The sequence below is a fragment of the Macrobrachium rosenbergii genome, chromosome 54 (assembly GCF_040412425.1).
Source record: "Macrobrachium rosenbergii isolate ZJJX-2024 chromosome 54, ASM4041242v1, whole genome shotgun sequence".
NCBI classification, from domain to species: Eukaryota; Metazoa; Arthropoda; class Malacostraca; order Decapoda; family Palaemonidae; genus Macrobrachium; species Macrobrachium rosenbergii.
The window spans coordinates 19857603-19877087 of record NC_089794.1 but is presented as its reverse complement, the minus strand read 5'-3'; the positions used below and the strand labels follow the sequence as shown (position 1 = coordinate 19877087).

The following is a 19485-nucleotide window of genomic DNA, read 5'->3' as shown; positions in this document are numbered from 1 at the left end:
GGAACAGACTTTCGAGTGGTCTTTCGCTCCTAAATTGGTCACAGTTTTATAAGAAAGTAAAGTCTAATTTTCCTTTAAATGAAAGTTTTTTCAATGTAACTGACAATTGAATTCCTTCTCTGTTATTGAAACATCGTTTTAAACACGAAAGACGGCTGTATATGTACTCATTTGGAGAAACAAGAGGCTTATATATTATTCTTAGAAATGAAATAGGCCTATGGGTCAGAGTGTTTGTGCTTCAACTGAAAATAAATACGCATGACAGTAATAGAAACCGTTACTGGTACATCTCAGGAACAAAAAAAATGCAGGCTATACTTAACTTTGTACTTTTGTTGTAGACTCAACTCTTCTTTTGCTCAAACCAGGTGGCTCTGTCGCTTACTGTCATAAGGAAACGACAACTCTTTTGGCAGGTATATTTGGCAGGAAGTAGAACAATGGGAAACTTATTATGTATCATTCCTGTTGTGCTGAAGCTGAACTGACTTTAGTATATAGCTTTTCGGCCACCTGACATTAAGACCTTCACACTGCACCTTAATGTTCATGTAGGCGTAGACTCAAATGGTAGTTTTCCTTTGGCTATACTGATTATTTACCTTCGAAACTTTCTGGTATTTTTCGCAAGGCAACCAGAGTGGCTTCTTTTTTTCACTAGTTGGAGAATTTGTAATGTAACTCCATCAAGTAATGTTTGGGGTAGCTCTAGCCCTGCAGATTATCTATGTTTCTATAACTCCCCTAATATCCAAAGGTGGCATTATGCCTGATTGAAAAAGCTCAAAGTAATCGTATCCTCCCTAGTTTAGTTTGCTTTTCGCAAGGGTTGAAGTACTTGTGATGTGCATCTTACAGTTTCCAGTGTCATAGATACATCCAAACCTAGACTGATGAGATTTGGAGCAGCATGTCTTGAGTCATTACCGAATTCTTAGCAAGTAGATTGCAAAGAGTAATTGCATTATGTGGTTTGCCTTAAAGACGTTTACTGGTTTTGCTAATGATCCTTCTTTATTTGCATCGAACTTATCTCCTGAGTATAAACCTGTGGCTGCTGAATCTCTTAACAGAGATTTAGCTAGTAATAGTACATGAAGGCAAGCCCTAACAAAAAGCAAAGTATTATTTTAAGTAAGTCTAGGACTTGTGGGCTTGCTCCAGTAGCAAAATTCATAGGTCTAGGACACTAGACGACGGCCCAGCCAAACCTATTTCGTTTCATTGGCAATGTTTCTTCTATAGCACGCGATTAATATAGAATTCTAAGTAAAATTCTAGATTAAACTTCAATTTTGAGAAGCATGTCCGATCTGTCTCTTCTTCGTATGTACTAAGAAATGTTGCACTAGTGGTCTTTTAGGATCAACGTGTCCATTTTATTTTTCTGGTTTCCAGCAACAAACTTCTATCTTAAATTTTTTGGACAAAACCTATGTTCAATTAAGTTTCCTATTCTAGATGTCGGTATTAATCTATGACGAAGCCATCCAAGCATAGCGCATGCTCTTAAAATTTTTTCATAAATCTGATTATCCTCTGCATTCAGATTTTCCCAACTTTTACCAACCACCACATAGTACATATTTAGTACTATGTTCCCATCTAATAGGTTCAGCACCACTGTTTCCTGGAAGTTTTGCTTCAACTATGACCAAATCATGGAACTGTTTCCCTGATAATGTTATTGAATTGTAGGAATTTCCGAGGCTCAAAATTCAGTTTCAGTTAAGATATTGTTGAGCAGGCTCACGTACATGTCATTTCGTAGTTTATTTGCTGCATCATATTCGTGAATTTTTGTTATTCCTCTTATACAGCCCCGTCTTTACTTCTGTATTCCTTTTCCCTCCACTTGGCTTCTCCCTCTCTCTTTAGAGGATACTGAGCTTTTAACATTGCAGCTTGGCTGTTAATGTCAATTACAATAACTGTCCAATGGTCATTGACTGAAAGACGTGCCCATTCAGATATCATCTACTCTACCCACGGAGTCTTAATGTTATTTTATTCAGAGGAGGACCTCTCACTTCCTTCTTTTACTCAAAGGCCTAGTGGCAGGGAACGAGTTGCCTGTCTCGTTACGTGATAAATGTTTACACGGAGTTCCATGTGTGCAATTAGTACTATTCTTGAACATGGAGATTACAAGCCCTAATGACACTGTATTTTCCTCTATATTACAGTGAATTATTTATACACAGGTGATTATTGCATTCTCTTTAACGTAGTGGGTGATCGCGTGTTAACATCACTCCAGAGTTTGACGTCTATTAGACAATTTCCGATGATATTTTGAAAGTAGCCGTTTTTTTTTTTCTCTCTCAACATTATCGAGAGCGCATCGCGAGAGAAAATGCTCGCATGCTCTTAAGATGAACAAAGTTTATTCTTATTTCACATATACAGGCGATCACTACCTGTCACGCCATCGCACTGAGGGTTACCGAAAAGTAGATATTTGTTGCTAGAAGGCGAAATTATGAATGAATTTTGAACGCCAGGAGATGTAAGTGTCATGGCCTCAGGAATTTTGGGTGCGTCTTAGGGCCTGATGCCACTTGTAGGGTATTTTTCAAATTCCTTCTCTTTCCGTCGATCAATGTCGCAATATTTTCTGCGAAACGCTTGAAATTAAAGCGTACGTTATAGAAATTGCGTTATCATACAGAATTACGAAAACATTAAGCGCAAATTAGGAAAATATGATAAATCTGTTCGTATGGCAACACTAGCAGTGGTCGTTCACTTGTGTTGTGTGGTAAGAGTTGCCTGTGGGAACTTATGTCTCTCTCTCTCTCTCTCTCTCTCTCTCTCTCTCTCTCTCTCTCTCTCTCTCTCTCTCTCTCTCTCTCTCTTTCTACATACTGCTAAGAGTCTGAATGTTGTTGATACGTGAGGGTGGATAAGACAAGGCTATTAAAGAACCACTCAAACAGTACAATGATTTTAAAATGGCTGTTAGAAGTTGGCTGGACAAGTTGTTTCAAATACCCGTCGTGTTAGTGCCATTCTCAAATTAATGTAACTAACTGTCACTGTTTAATGAAATAATAATCACGCGTAATTATGAGAAAATCACCGAGAGAAAACATTAACCGCATAAACAATAAGGAAGAGAGGAGATTAGACCGAACAGGTTAGCATGCAAGGTCAGGGTAAACAAAACGAAACAGAAAGTCTCTAGCTGCGGCGCTTTTTCAGAGATGAAAAAAAAGCTTAGCTGTTTGAGTCGCTAACCAATTCGTTGTATAACAGCGGAGGAGTAAAAATGCAAAAGAATGCAATAAAAAATGGTATGAATTGCAAACGACGGCGGCATTCGGCATCTCGGATTTTGTGGGACTAGCTCAGTGCACAACCCTCAGCAGCGCGCCAGCGCTATCGATAGCGCCTGGACCGACTTCAATCAGTGTTTACTGTGAGGCCGAAGTGTGAGGACTTGTTACGGCCGAAGTGCTTGTTCGTGTTCCGTATACGTACGAACTCTCGACTTGGATTTATACACAAGTATTTTTAAAAAATAGTTAGATATCTATTTATTATCGTAATTGCTTTTATGTGGAGTGTTTTGTTTACCCAAAAGGATTGGAAGTGACGCGATATTTGGATCATTATACTTTGGCATCGTAAAATATTACTTCTTAAATTGAACGTGATTACAAGGTAAGTTTAACATTACTGTTGTGTGCATATATAAATTTATATTAAAGTGGGTATTTTTGTTGAACGATATATTATATATATATATATATATATATATATATATATATATATATATATATATATATAGGAACGATATATATATATATATATATATATATATATATATATATATATATATATATATATATATATATATATATATATAATTTTACATATTTATATGCACCTATATATATGTGTAATATATATGTATATATATGTGTATATATGTGTATATATATATATATATATATATATATATATATATATATATATATACCAACTGTATTTGGTAATGAAATATTTCTTTTAAAATGCGTATACCCAGATATGTTAAACAGAAATGCGATCACACGTAATTCTCTCTCTCTCTCTCTCTCTCTCTCTCTCTCTCTCTCTCTCTCTCTCTGTGCGTAAGATCTCACCAACATAGAGAGGTTGGCCTCGCCACTAACATGTGATTAGATTCTGGGAGAGAGAGAGGGAGAGAGAGAGAACGAGGAATGTAACGTTTAGAGGAGAAGGGACCTTTTGGGGATGTGGGTTGCTTATCCCTCCTTGCCTTGGTGGAGGTTTGCTGTCTCCGAGGACTTGTGTACTAATATTTTTGTTGGTTTGTTTATGTAAATTTGTTGTTTACCGATTCGGTAAAAATGGTCCCTTAGGCTTGTTGCATAGGAACGTTTGCTCATTTTCATTAATAATTGTAATGTTAATGTTAAAAGAAAATAATAATAATAATATTATTATTATTGTTATTAGCGCCAAATAAAAGTAGTATTAATAATTAAAACAATATTAGCAAGAACAACAGTAACATTGGCTCTTACAACAACAACAATAATAATAATAATAATAATAATAATAATACCAAAAGGAAATCAGTCCAAATAAAAAAAGCAAAAGAAAAAAATTAAAATTGAGTAAAAAGACAATAATGACAATCACTGGGAGCACAAATTTAAACCCTGCGCAACTCCGCGACGTCAGAGCATCTATTTACCTGGTGTGGGGACCTTTACAATTATTTGCTTCCTGTTTATCTTGTCTTGCTCTTTTGGCATTTTGGTTTAGAGCCTTCTTTTCTTTGATTAATGGCAAGCCTTTGTTGCATTGTACTGGGGATATATATATAATATATACAGTGTATTATATGATTATATATACACTGTAATCAGTACATCACATCAGATAAGGGATCCCTGAAATTATGAGAGCCTGTAATTTAGATCATGTTTTTTTTTATTAAATGATCAGTGTAAAGGGATAACGGATTAACTGTGTGAATCATGTGCAACTCTTTTAGAACTGGAGCGTCTTACTATTGTTTGTATACACAATAGTGGTTTTTTATGGAATTTACTATTTATATTTGTGCATATTTATCTCATTCTGTGTTTTAGAGCTTGCATAGCGCTTTGTATGAGGTGAATAAAAAGTATACATTAGATTTGCCGCTTTATATATTACATAGAAAGGCTCATCACATGTGCGTCGAGCCCCGTACACACACACACACACACACACATTGGGCTATGCACTCTCACGCTTCCTTTCCAATACATCTTTGGCTCAATCAATTTAGCACTTGTTCGAATTCCTATCGTCCTTTCTTCCAGTAGTTTACACTTTTTTACCACCTTATCGTCCTCCATTCTCTCCACGTGACCAAACCATCTCAAAACACTGATTCATCATGTCACTTACGCTAGCCTTTTAGACATCTCTTTTACGTAACTCCTCATTTTGCATTCTCCCGTAGGGGGTTAGCGCCGTCAGTCCCCCTCACGCCGTGCACTGTAGGCTTTACTTAAGGTTCTTTGCAGCGTCTCTTCGGCTCCTAGCTTCAACCTCTTTCATTCCTTTTATTGTCCCTCCGTTGATATTCTCTGTCTTTCATCTGACTTTGCACCCTCTTCTAACAATTGTTTCATAGTGCAACTGCTTTGAGGTTTTCCTCCCGTTACGCATTTGTAACTTTTTACTCTAAATGTTCCTTTCAGCGCTGAATAACCTCACGGGTCCCAGCGCTTGGGCTTCGGCCTAAATTGTATATTCTGTTCTATTCTATTATTGCGATTGGAGGGTTTACCTGAAAGGTCGAGTTCTTGTGGTTTGGGTTGCACAAACTCGTCTTTTTTTCTTTTTTTTTTCATGAAGCATTTCCGTGGTTCCATTTTCATTGTATTTGACTTTAGACAATGTGCACCTTGTACTTTTGAGATCTGCTGCTAATTTATGACGTTATTGATTGCATTTATTTAAGCATTTCTATAATGAAAATTAATTAGTGTATAGATTTTATAACGAACTTTAATTGTGCTTCACACTGTTTGCGATATGGCAATCAGTGTGAAAGGTGTTGATCATTCAAGTTCTGGTTTTATAATTATTATTCGTCTCTGGTATCTACGGAACATATTTAATATAAATAAATATATACAGTATATACTGTATATATTATATATATATACCTGTACACACACACACACACACACACACATATATATATATATATATATATATATATATATATATATATATATATATATATATATATAGTTCTGGTTTTATACTTATTATTCATCTCTGATATATATATACGGAAAATTTTTAATATAAACATATATATATATATATATATATATATATATATATATATATATATATATATATACATATATATATATATTATATATATATATATATATATATATATATATATATATATATATATATATATATATGCTTCCAATTATGAATTATGTTAACATTCCACTTCTTAACTTCGTAGTTTCCACCCCCACACCCTTTCGCCCACCTGGCCACGACCAACCTCTCAACAAACTGTCCGGTACAAAAACCCTTACTTGGTCAACAGAGGCTCATTGCAATTAAACCAACTTCAGTAACAGATCCCCCACACTGCCTACTGCTACCTCTCCTGTTCTTTACAGGTACCGTTGGCGCCAGCCTACTATACAGTACGGTACTGGCGCCATACCCGTATCCGGGGTAGTGCCGCCAGTGCACCTCGTGCGGTGCGCCGTAGGCATTCCCTAAGGTTCTTTAAAGTGTCCCTCCGGCCCCTAGCTGTATCCCCATTCGTTCCTTTTACTCTACCTCCGCTCATATTCTTTGTTTTCCGTCTTAATTTCCACCCTCTCCTAACGGTTGTTTCAGTGTAACCGCGAGATTTTCCTCCTGTTACACCTATCAAACCTTTTAACTGTCAATGTCCGTTTCAGCACTGAATGACCTCGTAGGTCCCATCTACGTCCCAGGGTGCTGAGAACATTGCTAGGTACTCTAGGAATTGTTAGAAGACGCCGCTCCGGAGTCTATTAGATCAAAGGTGATTGATCTGGTCGTTTCTTTGACAAAGTGTTTTTCGTGATCTGTTAAATGGTTGCACCTTTCAGTTACCGTTTTGACTTTCAGAACAATCACACACACACACACACACACACACACACACACACACACACACACACACACACACACACACACACACACAGCCGTTGGTTGATGTTTTAATTTTTATGTCGTCAAGGCCTGTTGCATTGTTATTGTTGAGTCTCTCTCTCTCTCTCTCTCTCTCTCTCTCTCTCTCTCTCTCTCTCTCTCTCTCTCTCTCTCTCTCTAATATATATGTGTGTGTACACCTATATATATATATATATATATATATATATATATATATATATATATATATATATATATATATATATATATATCCTTACTTAGAGGGGGCTCCAGGATTGTTATACACGAGGCTACTCCAGGTTCATAACAAAAGAGAGAAGCAGCCAAAAACCAGTTTTATTTCCATAAAATACCGAGTCCCTTTGGGTTAAGCTGTTCCCAAGGTAAAGTGACTTCGATATTAATGGGTAAAATATGTTTATATAAATATATAATATATATGTATATATTATATATATAAATAAGTACATACATATAACCTTGAGATCTCTGACCGAAATAGATGGATGGGTGGATAGGGAAATAGGCCGATAAGCAGAAATGAACAGATAATAGGCAAGGAGAGATGATAGTCAACATAATCTCTTGAGATTATTATCACGATTATTGTTTTCACTGTTGTTATTGGTCAGTTGTGATGACCTTATGATTATAATTAGTATTTGCAAAAGTTTTTCATCCCTGATCCGGTCATTAGGGTGTGAATGTGGTAGCGACTGTTTTCTGGCGTTTCTGCATTCTGTCCCTTCCCAGTAGTACCCCGTAGGGGGGTAGTGCCGTCAATGCACCCCACGTGGTGCACTGTAGGCATTACTTAAGGTTCTTTGCAGCGTCCCTTCGGCCCCTAGCTGCAACCTCTTTCGTTCATTTACTGTACCTCCGTTCATATTCTTTCTCCCATCAGACTTTCTACCCTCTCCTAGCAATTGCTTCATAGTGCAATTGCGAGGTTTTCCTCCTGTTACACCTTTCAAACCACCTTACTGTCTATTTCTCTTTCAGCGCTGAATGACCTGGTAGGTCCCAGTGCTTGGCCTCTGGCCTAAATTCTATATTCTCTTCCATTCCTTCCTAGTAGTAACATAAAAAAAGCTGCAATAGTGATGTAGTATGTGTGAGAGGGCCAACGTACTGTTGGAGAGCGCTCCTTAACGTGTATGGTGTGTAGAGTATTAGAAATATGTCTCCTGTCTTGGGAATAAATTCAGTGTCGTATCTGACGTTATCTGATGTATGGGTTAAGCTAACCCTATAGTGTGTATATATATATATATATATATATATATATATATATATATATATATATATATATATTATATATATATAATATATATATATAAATATATATATTATATATAATATATATTTATTCAATGTTTTGCGTGTCAGCAAAAAATTTGTTATGTTGTGTTGTTTACCAGTTTTTATCGTTCATTTTAGCCTGGATGATGAGACACTGGTCTCGAAACGTTGCAGTAAAAATAAAGTGAATTATGTTTCATGCTGTCTTTTTCTGCGCCTTCTGGTTTTATATATATATATATATAATATATATATAGATATATTATATATATAAATATATATATATATATATACTTATTATATACTTATATATAACCATATAGATATATGAATATATACATGAATATATATATATATATATATATATATATATATATATATATATATATATATATATATATATATTTATATAGATATGCAAACTCTTTTGCCACCCTCTACACTCAAGGCAGCATCAGGGACATATTTCACTACTAAGGTCCCCAGAGGCAAAATGGAATTTTCTGTAAATGTACACACACACTCTCTCTCTCTCTCTCTCTCTCTCTCTCTCTCTCTCTCTCTCTCTCTCTCTCTCTCTCTCTCTCTCTCACGTAATCCGTAAACCTTCAGAAAAGGAATTATAGTTATCTCACTGATTCCTTATCTTTCCACTTCCGGGAGGAACATCACCCCGATGAGGTCAGCGGAGAAAGGTCAGAGGTCACATTATGTGTGCAGGGACAGTCACGTTTGCCCCGCGCATGCGCGTGCCTGTGTGGCGTCGCAGAATACGTGGTCTCCATTCTTCAAATTGGTATAGGTTTATTTTGGGAAATTCTGCAGCTCTTTGCTGTTATTATTATAGGCTAATTATTATTAAGACGATTATTATTATTATTATTTGATATCGTTATTATTATTATTATTATTATTATTATTATTATTATTATTATTATTATATTTAATATCGTTATTATTATTATTATTATTTGATATCGTTATTATTATTATTATTATTATTATTATTATTATTATTATTATTATTATTATTATTATTATTATTATTATTATTATTCAGAAGATGATCCCTATTCATATGAAACAAGCCCACCAAAGGGGCCACCGACTTGAAATTCAAGCTTCCAAAGAATATTAAGGTGCTCATTAGGTAATAAGAGAAGGTAAACGAAGATGCAGAAAGAGGAGATCTAAAAAGAAAAAATAAATGCATAGATAAAAATGCATTAAAATGCAAAGTCAGGTTGCAGTGTTTCCTTTCGCTCGAGTCCTAACTAAGGTTAGGTTAGGATGTGGAAGCCTTAAGGACAGGTAAGATGCACTTAGGCGAGGTCAGGCGGTTAGGTTAGGTTAGGTTGTCTTGTGGTTAGCGGGATTCATTGTGACCCATTACTACTCGTATCGATCCCTTGTGTAAAATGTCTTGTAAGTTTACTGTAAAAAAAAAAAAATTTATTGCAAAAGGAATTTTAGGTCAGTCACTCAGCTGACTCCCGGATGTGACCAGACCATAACTTGCCTCGAACCTGAGTAAAACATCTATCTATCTGTCTATCTATCTATCTATCTATCTATCTATATATATATATATATATATATATATATATATATGTATATATATATATATATATATGTATATATATATATATATATATATATATATATATATATATATATATATATATCAAATATAAGGAGCCCATAGATACGCTAAAATGTGGAAAATAAGGCTATATTTCAGAGACCAAACTGTCTCTCTTCTCAGGCAAATAGTGAATGGGAAAAAGTTACAGAAAGGCAGTATTTATACCAGAAGATCATTATATTTGATGGAATTCTATTTTAACAGAAATATTTCACAGTCATATATATATATATATATATATATATATATATATATATATATATATATATATATATATATATATATATATATACACACACACATATACACATATACATATATATGAGTTTTACGCGTGTTATCCTTAGCAGTCTTTACAGAATGCCTGTTGAACTTGGGATACATAACTAGTGGCTATAGGCTAATCCTTAATCCTATAATCCTCAATCCAGGCTTAATCCTTACTACAAATTGGAAATTTATTTGGTAGGAAATTTATCGTTTCATTTGAAGAAAAAAATGGCTGTTTTATTACTGATTTGTTATGGTCTGAAATTCCTTTTTCCCCTTATATTTTTGTATCCGTCTAGCGTGGGCTTTGTAGCTTGCAAGAAACTGTTTTGAAAGTTAATGGCCATTTAGGTTTTTTAATAATAATAATAATAATAATAATAATAATAATAATAATAATAATAATAATAATGCATTTGTACTCCGTCTTTGGAGACGCGCAGATAAAGTCTCCCGGTCAGGGCATTGGCATTACACTGCCAAATGTCTTCCAGCAAGGACATAGGTTGAATAATTTTGGTTGGGATGCCCATCTCAGGTGCATGGCTTTGAGATGGGTATTTGGAGGGTCTTGGTGCTTCGTTCTTTTCTGATGCTAGTTTTGAGATGGGTATTTGGAGGGTCTTGGTGCTTCGTTCTTTTCTGATGCTAGTTTTGAGATGGGTATTTGGAGGGTCTTGGTGCTTCGTTCTTTTCTGATGCTAGTTTTGAGATGGGTATTTGGAGAGTCTTGGTGCTTCGTTCTCTTCTGATGCTAGATTTGAGATGGTATTTAGAGGGACTTCTGGGTTGCAAGTCTTCTATAATATTGGTCATGTGATGGGTATTCGTGCCTCCTTTTCAAGAACTGGTTTTGAGATGGGCATTTGGAAGGTATTCCCCATCTCCTGAGGATGGTCTTGTGATGGGTATTTGCAGGGACTTTCGTGCCTCCTTTTCTGATGCTGGCACTGAGACAGGTATTTCTAGAATCCTGGTGTCTTCTTCTTCTTCTTCTTCTTCTTCTTCTTCATGGAGGTGGGGCTTTTGTGATGGGGGGAGGGGGATTGTTTCTGTGCTAGGTGCTCATGACAAAGAATGTTTGAAAAAGGGAATTTCTGGTGGATTTTCTTACCCTTAATTTTTATGATCTGTGATTTTTCTTGGAACTTATTGCAGTACTTATGCTGACCTAGTTGTGACCCATTATTGCTTTCTCTAGGCAGCCGAGGTATGTTGCAGATGTCATTAATTAACAAGAGGTATGTTGCAAAGCTTCGACGTAAGATGGAGGTTATGAAATCTCAAGGCACTGCCAGTTCTTTCTACTTCTTTTTTTCTTCTCATCATTTTTTTATTTATTTTTGTGTGGAAATCTTGGCTCCTCTTCCGTTACTCTTGTTTCTTATTTAGATTATAACAAAAACAAGTAATTGTACAAACTTCTTTATTGTCGTCTTGATGGTTCCAGCATCTACAAAAGTCATCAGCATCAATACACATTTTTGGCCTCTCTCTCTCTCTCTCTCTCTCTCTCTCTCTCTCTCTCTCTCTCTCTCTCTCTCTCTCTCTCTCTCTCTCTCAACAGTTTTAGCATATCACAGAACTCAAGAAATCAATTAAGTTCATTTAGCTCTCTCTCTCTCTCTCTCTCTCTCTCTCTCTCTCTCTCTCTCTCTCTCTCTCTCTCTCTCTCTCTCTCTCTCTCTTTTCTCAACAGTTTTAGCATATCACAGAACTCAAGAAATCAATTAAGTTCATTTAGCTCTCTCTCTCTCTCTCTCTCTCTCTCTCTCTCTCTCTCTCTCTCTCTCTCTCTCTCTCTCTCTCTCTCTCTCTCTCTCTCTCTCTCTCGTACTAGTAGTTGTGTGGCTGTAGTGGTCAACTGCAAAAAAAAAAAAGACCAAATGTCTCCTGGTTCACCTTTTCATGACCTTGTTTTAATGTATTCCAAAAGTTCCGACCGTACTTGACTTACCACCAACGCTACCGCTCTTGTCATTCTCGTCAGAGAGAGAGAGAGAGAGAGAAGAGAGAGAGAGAGAGAGAGAGAGAGGAGAGAGAGAGAGAGATTTACTACAGCTGCTACCATTAAGAGACAAGGGGTATTTAGAGTTTCTCATAGTACTCTCAATTACCAAAACGGCCGTGTGTGTGTGTGTGTGTGTGTGTGTGTGTGTGTGTGTGTGTAAGAGAGAGAAAAAGAGAGAATGTCCGAAACCACTGGGATATGGAAGAGAGATTGATATGTGTAATACAACTACTGAAGCGAGAGAGAGAGAGAGTAACTTAATTTGATTTCTGTAGTTCTGGTATATTCTAAAATTGTTGAGACGAGAGAGAGAGAGAGAGAGAGAGAGAGAGAGAGAGAGAGAGAGAGAGAGAGAGAGAGAGAGAAATGTCGGAAACCACTGGGATATGGAAGAGAGATTGATATATAATACAACTACTGAAGCGAGAGAGAGAGAAAGAGATAAATGAACTTAATTTGATTTCTGTAGTTCTGGGATATGCTAAAACTGTTGAGACGAGAGAGAGAGAGAGAGAGATCTAACTAACTAACTACCTGGCTTCCCTCACTGGTCTTCCTTCAAAGAATTTATGTAGATTCGAGGTATAATTACAATCCCAGGTAGGGTCTGTCTTCATCCAGGTGTGCCTCGTGTTTCTCTCCATGTTTAGATGTTTGTTTGTCAACAAATTCTCCTGTCAAGTTGTAGGAAGTCCCACCATAAGACAGATAGATAGATATATATATATATATATATATATATATATATATATATATATATATATATATATATATATATATATATATATATATATATATATATATCTATATATATATATGATTATGAATTCATCGAATCTTTGTGGTTATCTTGAGTTGACTGTGAGCTTTATTAACTCTCTCTCTCTTTCTCTCTCTCTCTCTCTCTCTCTCTCTCTCTCTCTCTGTCAATATTATTTTTAAAGGTCGTGTGAACAGACAGAAAGATACGCACGAACAAGCAGACAGGACCGGTCGAACACAGCCTACCACCGGCAGTGTTAAGAAATACTAATGTTAACTTAAGATGTAGGCCTACTAATAATGCAATAGGTCAAGGCACCGGAAAATGTAAAGGCCAGAGGCATACCTATGTACTGTCTCTCTCTCTCTCTCTCTCTTTCTCTCTGACTCATATATATATATATATATATATATATATATATATATATATATATATATATATATATATATACACAGTATATTTTATATATATTTATATATAAATATATATATATATATATATATATATATATATATATGTATGTATGTATGTATGCATGTATGTATGTGTATATGTATATATATATGTATAAACATATAAATATATATATAATATATATAGAATACATATATATGTATATATACTGTATATGTATATATAAATATTATATATATATATATATATATATATATATATATATATATATATATATATATATATATATATATATAGAGAGAGAGAGAGAGAGAGAGAGAGAGAGAGAGAGAGAGAGAGAGAGAGGTATTGACATACTGGAAGAGGATAAGCACACAAAGAAAATTTAATTGAAAAATAATCGACTAAAAAAAAAAAGGCCATCGTTATAATTTTTTATAGCCCAAAGATCATTGTCCTGTCGGCGTCTGTGGCCGAGAGAGAGAGAGAGAGAGAGAGAGAGAGAGAGAGAGAGAGAGAGAGAAAGAGAGAGAGGGAGAGAGAGAAGAGCTCCAGTTCTGGAAGCTAAGGAAGACGACAAGATAAAAATAAGAAAAAAGGTAAAAAAAAAAAACGTAAAAAAGGGTGGAAGGGGGAAGGAGGGGGGAGAGAGGGAGCATAGGACAACTGGCAACGAAGAAAAATAAAAAAAATAAAAAAAAGCTTTTTGCCAGTTTTAGATCCGGGTACCTCGACCTTCTCTCTCTCTCTCTCTCTCTCTCTCTCTCTCTCTCTCTCTCTCTCTCTCTCTCTCTCTCTCTCTCTGTTTGTATTTGTCCTTTTTCAGGACAGTGAATCTCATTGGTCAATAAAGATTTTAAACAGTTTTCCTCTAGTAATGTTTCATCAGATTGATAATAATATAATAATAATAATTTTTATTAATATTATTATTATTATTTTAGAGAGCAATTAGGTTTATACATATGTATATATAACATTTATAAATGTATATATGTATATAGTATGATTTATATATGTATATATATATAATTATATATTGGAGTGAGGATAAATATCGCTGTTAAAAGAAGTGGAACAACTCTGAATAGGATGGTGACAGCCATCATGTTATCCCTGAAGCCACCCTTCAGTGAGGAAACGACTTAGCTACTATATAGGCGCAGGGGATAAAGGGAGATCTAAATGCACTGTAAATAGTGAGCTCCAACAAAACTATCTTTCCTGTGCCTAAGCTCTTGGATTCTTTTTCCGCTTCGGTGCCTCCTTATTTCTGAATAGGAAACTATTGCACCGGCTTTGTCTGTCTGCCTGCACTTTATTCTGTCCGCACTTTTTCTGTCCGCCCTCAGATCTTAAAAACTGCTGAGGCCACAGGGCTGCAAATTGGGATGTTGATCATCCACCCTCCGATCATCAAACACACCAAATTGCAGCCCTCTAACCTCGGTAGTTTTTATTTTATTTATGTTTAAAGTTAGCCATAATTTTGCTTCTGGCAACGATATAGGATAAGCCACCACCGGGCCGTAGTTAAAGTTTCATGAGTCGCGGCTCGTGCAGCATTATACCGAGACCACCGAAAGATAGATCTATTTGCGGTGCCCTTGATTATACGATGCACAGAGAACTCGATTGCGCCGAAGAAACTTCATCGCATTTTTCACTTGTTTTTTCTCGGGTCGCATTGTGTCCTATTATTGTGCTTACGAACTTATGAACATTTCTGGTGGGATGAGGTTCCTAGCCCCATACCCATCTCCCCCCTGGCGTAGGCCCAATGCAGACGATGAATTGCTAGTCAACCAGTTAGGGCTATTACTGGTCAGCCTGTTAGGCCTGTTATTGGTCAGCCAGTTAGGGTTATTGCCAGCCAACCAAATATGTCTATTACTGGTCAGCCAATTAGGTCTGTACAGGTTAATCAATTAGGTCTTTTACCAGTCAAGCAATTCGGTCTATGACTAGTCAGCCGATTTGGTCTGTTACAGGTCAACCAGTTATATCTGTTACCGGTTAGCCAGTTAGGTCTATTACTGGTCAGTCAGTTATGTCTTACTGGTAAACCAAATAGGTCTGTTACCAGTCAACCAGTTAGGTCTCTTACTGGTCAACCAATTATGCCTATTACTGGTCAGCCAGTTAGGTCTGTTACCAGTCAGCCAATTAGGTCTATTACAGGTCAACCACTTATGTTTTATTGGTCAACCAGTTGGGTCTATTACCAGTCAACCAATTAGGTCTCTTACTGGTCAGCCAATTTGGTCTATTACAGATCAGCCAATTATGTCCATTACTGGTCAGCTAAATAGGTTTGTTACAGGCTGGCCAGTTATGCCTATTACTGGTCAGCCAATTATGTCTATTACCGGTCAGCCAGTTAGGTCTATTACAGGTTAACCAATCAGGTCTATTACCAGTCAACCAGTTAGGTCTATTACTGGTCAACCAATTAGGTCTATGACCTGTCAACCAGTTAGGTCTATTGCTGGTCAACCAATTAGGTCTATGACCGGTTAACCAGTTAGGTCTATTACTGGTCAACTAATTAGGTCTATGACCGGTCAGCTGATTAGGTCTGTTAGTGGTCAACCAATTAGGTCTATGACCGGTTAACCAGTTATGTCTATTACTGGTCAACCAATTAGGCCTATGACCGGTCAGCTGATTAGGTCTGTTAGTGGTCAACCAATTAGGTCTAATACCGGTCAGCCAGTCATGTCTATTACTGGTCAGCCAGTTAGATCTGTTACAGGTTACTCAGTAAGGTCTATTATCGGTCAACCAATTTGATCTACGTGCCTGTAGCACTCCGTCCTCGCCTGGTAATCGAACCCGGCGCTCTCGGTGGTAGTTCGAGCTCCTTAACTACTATGTGGCCCATGTAAGTAAAATTGACTGTACTCGTGAAAGTCAATTACAGGTAAAAAGTCGCTTACCTGAGAATAATAATAATAATAATAATAATAATAATAATAATAATAATAATAATAATAATAATAATAATAATAATAATCTATAGGTATGCGTGCCCACACGAAGAGAGAGAGAGAGAGAGAGAGAGAGAGAGAGAGAGAGAGAGAGAGAGAGAGAGAGAGAGAGAGGATGAAGAAGACCTTGCTGGAAGGTGATGTTGTTCTTCCTCTTGTTTTTGTTGTTTGGCACTCGGGCCACTCTTGGCTGGTTTCCCATTTTGGCAGCCCCAGTCCTTCTCTCTCTCTCTCTCTCTCTCTCTCTCTCTCTCTCTCTCTCTCTCTCTCTCTCTCTCTTCTGTCTGGTGGCAGGAGGGAAAGAGAGAGAGAGAGAGAGAGGAGTGCTGTTTGCAATGCAAATGGCCAGTGTTTACATGTAAATCATGCACTTGGTTAATCGCGTACTGTTTATGAGAGAGAGAGAGTTTCTTTAAAAAATTCCTTTGGGGATGTAGAGAGAGAGAGAGAGAGAGAGAGAGATTCTTTAAAGAATTAATTGCTTGGGGATGTAAAGAGAGAGAGAGAAAGAGAGATTCTTTAAAGTATTCCTTTAGGGATTAGAGAGAGAGAGAGAGAGAGAGAGAGAGAGAGAGAGAGAGAGAGAGAGAGAGAGATTCTTTAAGGTATTCCTTTGAGAGAGAGGGAGGTATACTTGTTGTTGAAGAGTAAGTCAGCACAATGCCAGCACGGGCTCTTGCTCCCAGAGCAGAAGCGTAAAGAGAGGTATGCACTTTTGGCGGAGTAACAAGCACTCATATCTAGTATTTTTCACCATCTCTCTTTTGCTCTCTCCACCCTAGATGCAACCCACATCGGTCGACTAGTAACCAGGTACATCTTTCATTGCTTAGGTCTAACAGAGGCGCACTAGATTAGTAGGGATGGTGTGTTATGTACCTGTGCATGGGGCTAGCAACTTCATCCCAAGTACCTGTGCAAAACCGCAAATTTAATAACTAAAAGGCTCTGGAGGAAGGAAGAGAGAGAGAGAGAGAGAGAGAGAGAGAGAGAGAGAGAGAGAGAGAGAGAGAGAGAGAGAGAGAATTGGGTGTATTTTTTGTCTTCGGTTGTACTCAGCCAGAATTAAATGAATTATTTTCAAAGATAAAGAGGGCCATTTGACAAATTAACCCAGGAAAAATTATATTTCCAACTTCCGCAAAGCTGACCTTTGACCTGGAAGGGTATCCTGTGCAATAGGGCCTGCACCGTATTACGTTATGAAGTTTGGGGTATCCTTTCATAGATAGTAGTATCCTGTAGTGAGAGCGCAGAGTATCCTGTGCATAATAGAAAGAAAAGCCTTGAGTAACCTACCTGTGTTTGCGTGTCATATTTTGTTCATTGAAGTATGGAATATCCTAAAGGGATAACCTGCTTTATAGCCATAAAGTCGTCGGTATCCTGCGAGCGTTCGTGTAAAATATCCTGCGCTTTACATCTAGTAGCATCCTGCGCTGTACATTTGAGTGTGCTTGTGTGAAGGATCCTTGCCAGGAAAATTATAAGTATTCTATACTGTATCACTCCGCAAAGTATCATATCCTATGCCCCAATCCTGCTCTATAAAAAGCGTCAAGTATCCTACGATAATATATCCTGTTCTTGCAAAGACCGTAGAGTATCCCTTGGAGTATCCTAGGCTGTAGCCAGCGTGTTTGCGTGGAGTATCCTGCTCTGTGAGGTTGTTGGGGAGGGGGGGGATATCCCCCGCCGTATCCTGCGTGTGTCCGTTTGCTACCCTTCAAAAAAAATATGAGAGTTCAGTGCAGGCCAAGAGGCAGGCCCCGTGGTAGGTTAATGCCCATTGGACGGTACTAGTAGTAGTATTAGTAGTAGTGATGATCTTTGGGTAGTTGTTGCTTGTCTTCTCTCACCGCTTTTTTATTTGCTTCTTCTTCTTCTTCTTCTTCTTCTTCTTCTTCTTCTTCTTCTTCTTCTTCTTCTTCTTCTTGTGAGTGCAGCGACTCGCGCGGTCTTGAATTTTCACTTTCTACGTCTATCTGGTTGGACTCACTCCCTCGCTTTTGTTATTTTCTGTTGGTTCGAGTGTGGGTGTGTTCGTGCGTTTGTGTTCGGGTGTTTTTTGTTTTGTTTTTGTGGTTCTTGGGTTCTGTTTGTTGGAGTTTGTGTTTGTTATCGCTATGGTTCGTCCCTTTGGTCCTCTCTTCTCTGTTTGTGTTTGTGTTTGTTTTGACGTTGAATTCTCTTAGATTCGTTTTGATTTGTGATTGGTACTGTTATTTGTGCTTTCTTTGTTCGTTTCACATTTCTCTTGTTTTGTTATAATTAATCACATCATTAGGGTTACAGAGTTATTAGTAAACATTCCAACTCGTATTTATCCCTTCATTAGAATTTAACCCCTTCTCTTCGTTCCTCTCCATTCTTTTTTCCTTTTTTATCCAGGCCTGGGCTAGTTGAGGACACCAGATCCCCCTCCCCCCTGCGTCCTAATGCCCTCTACCTCCAGACAAAATAATATATTTCGAGATGCTCAAACGAGCACTCCATGCAAACAGCCACCCAACCTCTCTCTCCGTCGAGTCCCAGAGGGTCTCGTCTATCCCGGCCAGCCAACCAACCATTACACCTTCCTGCCCCAAAGTCCGTGCGTTGACTCCGCCGAGGCTTTCAGGAAGGTTGTTCCCTCGAGTGGAGGAGATGATCTCCCGGCCGAGATGAGAGCGAGAGCAGATGCTGGCTGGTAATGAGAACGACAGCACTTCCAGGTTAGTTCCAGACAGCAGCAGCGAAGCCCCAGGAGCTCTCCGAGTTCCAGGGGTATATGCCCATCCATTCACATCGCCCTCCAGCAGGACGTTTTGTCCCGGCGTGGTATTTCTGTATCTTTTGCTTCTTTGGGATTTTGGTTCCAGCTTATGAGAACGACAACGCTTCCAGGTGGGTTCCA

At 37.4% G+C, this 19485-nt stretch overlaps 1 protein-coding gene across 1 annotated transcript in view; it reads left to right on the top strand.

The window, feature by feature from the left end:
* Nucleotides 1–3372: 3372 nt before the first annotated feature.
* The window catches only part of Exn (Ephexin), a 273579-nt gene continuing 257466 nt past the window's right edge, over nucleotides 3373–19485 (top strand). The window contains exon 1 of the mRNA XM_067097603.1: nucleotides 3373–3669. The gene's annotated coding sequence lies outside the window, so the exon portion shown is untranslated. The remainder of the gene's footprint in view (nucleotides 3670–19485) is intronic.